Source organism: Chiroxiphia lanceolata, chromosome 8, assembly GCF_009829145.1.
Source record: "Chiroxiphia lanceolata isolate bChiLan1 chromosome 8, bChiLan1.pri, whole genome shotgun sequence".
NCBI classification, from domain to species: Eukaryota; Metazoa; Chordata; class Aves; order Passeriformes; family Pipridae; genus Chiroxiphia; species Chiroxiphia lanceolata.
Window position 1 is genome coordinate 35,013,156 of NC_045644.1, and position 6,200 is coordinate 35,019,355.

The following is a 6,200-nucleotide window of genomic DNA, read 5'->3' on the forward strand; positions in this document are numbered from 1 at the left end:
ATATTTCACAGCCTGTAATTAAGTAGAGGGGAGTAGATGAAATCTTGCCTGTCTCTTGTCAGGATAAACCAGGGGAAAGAGGACAGTGTTTGAAGGGGCTCCCTCCTTTTAAAAGTGACAAGATTCTGGAAGGAGAATGACTCCCAAGCCAGGAACACAGGTAGGACTGTCTGACTGTGTCCATAGTGGAATGTGATAGGGTGCCACAGGATTACATCTGTTTTGGCGAGGTTACTTAGGGCTACCACTGCTGTGGGCCCTTGAACTGAATTGACAGCAGCAGGAGGTGAAGCACACCTCATTTAAGTTCCTCCAAAATAAGCCCAGTTCATGAGTTCTGAGACTTCTCCTTGGGTGACCTGAGTGTGGTGAGTGGGGCACTGTGGGGATCCCCCTCAACCCACAATCCTGTGTTAACTAAAACAGTAATACAGATGCATGATATCTATCTATCTATCTATCTATCTGTCTATCTATCTGTCTATCTGTTTATCTGTCCATCCATCCATCCATCCAGACAAGGGAGAAGTTTTGAAACTCTCAGTTGCTAGCAAAAATTTTGTGGCAGAAAGATTGCTTCTGAACTGCTTCCAAGGTTTCTTTTAAAGGTTTCTGCATTTAAGCAGCTGTGCTTTTAGCTGAGCTGGATGGAAGCAAGTCAACTGGTCTAGTGGGAAAAGCAGTGCAGAACTGCAGCCTGGAACACTGAGCAAGGCAAAACCTGTGTCAAGTGAGATCACAGGAGTGACAGCTTTATTGCTGCCAGGTTTTAGTGTACAACAGACCTGAAAAACTGGACAAAAGAGAGATAAGGACAGACAAGTGTATCAGTTGTAGACTCTAAAAGTCGATAGCTAACGAGGGTGTGCTGTATGCTTAATCAGAGCTTAAACTCTGTCTTGAACTGAAGCCTAGCAAAGACATGGTTAGTGTCTAGTGAGTGCTGATTTCATGGAGTTGCCCTTTGCTCTTATCCTTTGAGTGTTTTTGTGGAGATGGAGTGTGTAAAGTGAAAGGCATTGCTGCTTCCTATTTTCCTGCCTTTCTGTGAACACAAGTACTGTAACGTAGGAATGACACCAGCCTGCATTCTCATTGGGATGGGAAAACAGGCTGGAAAAGGCCCTTTTTGTCTTCTGGCCCACAGCTAGTTAATCCTAGAAGTGGTATTTCTTACTATTAAGTTACAACTTGTTTGGCATGAGAAGAATATGTTAGTGTTGTAGCACTAAGCGACAAAGCATTTGCTGTGTGAATTTGGGTGTGGGACCCATCCAGGTGTCATAACACTTGCCTGGTGCCTTGTTTACAAGCTGTGTGTGCTTCACTCAACATGGTATGAATGTAGATTAATTAGAAGAAGAAATAGAGTCAACCTGTACATTAATTGACTTTTCTAAAAATTAACTGACATATTTTCTGTTTGTTCTTCCCTGGACTGGCACGCTGCTTTAGGACTCCATTAAGTGTAAGCTTGTCTGTGACAAAGAATGACAGTCTTTCCTGGCTGAGGGACAGGACTGGAGATTCAGAAATCATAGCCCTTCTTGACCACAGAGTCCTACCTGGTTTCTGTCAGGATCCATTCTGTTTCACTCAACAGCAATGGATATTACTTAACCACAGCAGTCTTAAAAGTTGGCTCCCTGACCTCAACTACCCATCTGGGTCCTCTTTATAGTCGACAGGGAGAGATTGGTACATGCAGAGAGTGATGAATCATGCTCGAAGAGAGAATTGTGGTTGATTGTGGAGGTCTCTGCAGCTACCTTAGACCAGACAACTTTTAAATCATTCCAGTTAGGAGAGATGAATGTTGCCCATAGTCTTTCTGTGGACTTCTAAGTGGCTCGGAGCAGGTATATGCACTCTTCTCTCTGTATTTTCCTTACATGGGAAGATGAAGTTCTTTTTCTCACATAGATTTACTGAGAGTAAACTAAAAAAAACAAACACAAATTGTTCAGATAGGTTTGTTTTGGTTTATAAAACAAATAGTAAATCAGAAAACGTGGGAAACAGCCAGCCTTGTTGGTGTACTGATTGCTTGTTGAAGTGCTATAATGTATGTGAGAGCACAAGAAAGTAAGAAAACAAACCTGGTTAAGGCTAATAAATACATGGGCTCGTAACAGAACCTACCAGGTGCCTTTTGTACACAGCATGCTTGAGACAGACATGCACCTCAGAATGTCTATGCAAACTTTGTTTTTCTTTTTTTGCTCAGTTCAGGATCAGTTTTCAGCACCAGGCTAAGTTCCCCTGAGCTTGCATTTGAAACTATAATAATTTCACTCACGTGCCCTGTTTCGGGTGCAAAATGGATTAAAGTCTCTGCAGAGCTTAGGCACAAGAACAGCAGCTCTGCAAGGGAATCTGCAGAGGATCCAAAAGAAGTTTCTCAGCTCAGTGGTTAACTGTTACTTACTTTGTGATCATGTCTCACAAATTCATCCTCATTAAATAAAGCCTATTTCTTGCTCCTGGCTTTCCCAACTTCTCCTCAAGTCATTCATTCCATTATAAAGAACAAATGCTATCCAACTGTCAGTTCTGAAAATAGTAGTTTAATTAGAAAGACCATGATGAAACTTCTCCTTAAACTGCTTAGCAATGGTTGTATTCCATAAAACACCAAATTTAAGGGGTTTTTCATCGAGTTTTGAAGAACTTGGTCCTGTTTCTCACTCTTGTCCTGTTGGTCATATGCAGTACTGGCTTAGCTCAGAAAAGAATGCTTATGGTTTTTAATGGTATTTTAGACAAAATGAGGGAATTTAATTAGATTAATGTCCCAGTGATACTTGTTTGATGGAACATACCAAAATACAGATGCCCAGAAACTTGCTGGCCCTAACTGAACGAGAAGGAACAGCTTTATCAAAGCACATATTAGACTGTAGTGCACAGAGAAAATACTGCTGTTAAATACTTCTAGGTGGATAGATAAGACATAAATACTCCATTTTTTGTCTGCAAATCTGTAGTTGTATTTACATCAAATCCATACTCAGTAAAGATCAAAATAGGAATGATGGTGAGAGAAAGAATTATTTTTGCTTAGTAGCAATGGGGGAGTAGGGTAAAATAGATTGATTTGATCTTGCAATTGCTACCCTGATATTTTCCGGGGGGAAAGAAGGGTGTTGGATATCCAAAGGGGTTTTTTTAATGGAATTGGAAGTCGTGATTTTGCAATGGAGAAAATGGGAGCATGAAACAGATTGGACCATAAGGCACCGCTCAGAGAAAACTCAGAGAAAACAGGGAGTTTGAAAGCTCTTGTGGATTTCTTCATCTTTTTTTTTCCAAGTGAGATAGGAAATAAAGTAGATAGATTATTAGCTTACAGGCTGATAATAAAACAGCCAAAGCAGATGGTAAGGAAGATAAAGGAAAAGAGAAGGTTTATGCATAGCTCATTAACCACAGTTTGTACTTTGTTTGCAGATTTTTATGAGAAACTCTGCAACAAATAAAAGTCCAAGTTAAAAAATTAGACAAAATTAAAGGAGGCTAAAATCAGCCCAATTAAGGCAAATATATAATACACAGTTGACTCAGAAAACCTAATTTTTTACAGTAAAAGTAAATGTTTATCAGTTTCTTGCAAGCCTTAAAGGTAGTTAAAAAATTGCAGTTGCTTGCTCTTTGATACATAAAATAAAATCCAGTGATGCTTTTAGAAAGTTTTCATGACAAAACTAAATGTGTAAACTTCAGAGAAAGTGATTTTATTTTACAGAATGTATTTGTCTCATTCTCATTCATTCTTACATCAGCATGATTTCCTAAAGCTCACAAACACTGGGACATATGTTCCCAGGTATCAGCCTGGGACTGTTTGGGACATAGAGAGGAAGGGATGCTGGAGCAGGTCCTTGTTGTGTCTCCAGGGTTCTTCTGGACTGGGAAAAGTGGAATATTTCTTGTGAGTCAGTAGTTGATAGGAGGTGGTGCTTTGCATCAGGGTTTGGTTCTGGAGGAATTCTGCAGTTATCCTTACTCTACACAGTTGCTTTTTCTTGGATTCAGTGATGCTGTCTCAATGGAGACTGGAAGCTGGTGAATGTTGTCCTGATTTTCAAGAAGGGTAAGATACAGGACCCTGGAAACTCCAGGCCAGTCAGTGTTACTTCAGTGCCTGGTAAAGTTATGGAGAGGATTATTCTGGAAATATTGAAAAAAACCTGAAAGCCAGCACTGTCATCGGTCACAACCAGCAGGGCTTCAGGAGAGGAAAGTTCTGCTTATCCAGCCTGATTTCCTTCTATGACAAGGTGACCCCCCTGGTTGATCAAGGTGTGTACAGACAGGTCCGTGAGTCGTTGGCCTGTGGCTGGCCCTTGGCAGCCAAGGCGTGGGAACACACTGTGGGAACGGGAACTTTGCAAAACATGGAATCCCCAAACCCTAGAACACAAGGGAAGCCAGTTGATGTGATCTTTCTGGATCTCAGTGAAGCTTTCAATCCTGTCTCCCCCAGGATCCTTCTGGACAAACTGTCCATCCCACAGCTGGATAAACACATCCTGTGCTGGGTGAAATGTTGGCTCTCGGGTTGAGCACAGAGGGTGACAGTGACTGGGGTGACATCAGGCTGTGACCTGTCCCTAGTGGGGCTCCACAGGGCTCCATCTGGGCCCTGTGCTCTCCAACATCTCCATCACTGACTTGGACACAGGACTGGAAGGGAAACTGAGCAAGTTTGCAGATGATCCCAAACTGGGAGGAGCTGTTGAGTCCCTGGAAGGCAGGGAGGCCCTGCAGAGAGACCTTGACAGGTCCGAGGGCTGGGAATCACCAACCATAGGAAGTTCAACAAGGGGAAGTGCTGGATTCTGCCCCTGGGATGGGGCAACCCTGGATGGACAGACAGACTGGGAATGAGATGCTGGAAAGCAGTGCTGGGAAAGGGCCCTGGGGGTGCTGGTGGGTGGGCAGTTGGCCCTGAGTCGGCAGTGCCCTGGCAGCCAGGAGGGACATGCCTGTCCTGGGGGCATCAGGGAGGGAATTGTCCTGCTCTGCTCTGCCCTGGGCCACCCTCACCTTGAGTTCTAGGGGCAGTTTGGGGCACCACGAGATAAAAAAGACATTAAGTCACTAGAGAGTATTGAAAGGAAGGCCATGATGATCCTGAAGGTCCTTGAGGGGAAGCCGTGTGAGGAGTGGCTGAGGGCACTTTGTGTTCAGCTGGAGAAGACTGAGGGGAGACCTCACTGCAGTTAAAATTTCCTCAGGGAGGGCAGAGGAGGGGCAGGGACTGAGCTCTGCTCTGTGGAGACCAGGGACAGGACCCCAGGGAATGACTGGAGCTGTGTCAGGGGAGGTTTAGGCTGGATATTAGAAAGAGGTTCTTCCCTCAGAGGGTGGTTGCACACTGACCAGGCTCCCCAGGGCAGTGGGCACCTGCCCTGGCTCAGAAACCCCCCGTGCCCTGGGCTGATCCCCCAGTGTGGGCAGCAGGGCAGGGGGGGATTCTGCCCCTCAGGGGAGACCCCCCTGCAGAGCTGCTCCAGCCCTGGGAACAGCACAGCAAGGACATGGAGCTGCTGGAGCCAGTCCAGAGTAGGCCCCAAGAGGATCCGAGGGCTGGAGCAGCTCTGCTGGGAGGAAAGGCTGGGAGAGTTGGGATTGTTCAGCCTGGAGAAGAGAAGCTTTGGAGTGACTGAATTGTGGCCTTCCAGGGCCTGAAGGGAGCCTGCAAGAAACGTGGAGAGAGATTCTTTCCAAGGGCCTGGAGTGGCAGGACAAGGGGGAATGGCTTCCCACTGCCAGAGGGTAGGGTTAGATGGGATACTGGGGAGAAATTCTTGGTTGTGAGCGTGGTGAGGCCCTGGCACAGGTTGCCGTGAGAAGCTGTGGCTACCCCTGGATCCCTGGAAGTGTCCAAGGCCAGGCTGGACGGGACTTGGAACAACCTGGGCTAGTGGAAGGTGTCCCTGCCCATGGCAGTGGGTGGAATGGAGTGATCTTTAAGGTCCCTTCCAACCCAACCATTCTTTGATTCTATGATTTTGTAGGGATGTACAAAATAGGATAAAAGCCCTAGACTCTTCCCCGAGGAGAGGTGTTTCATTGTGTATTATCTTTGCTCAGCATAAATTTATCAAAAATTCCCTTCTAAGGCAAGAATTCTCATTTCTTTTCCAGAAGACTCCGTCCAGGCTTCCCTGTTACAACAAACATGTCGCATTGTA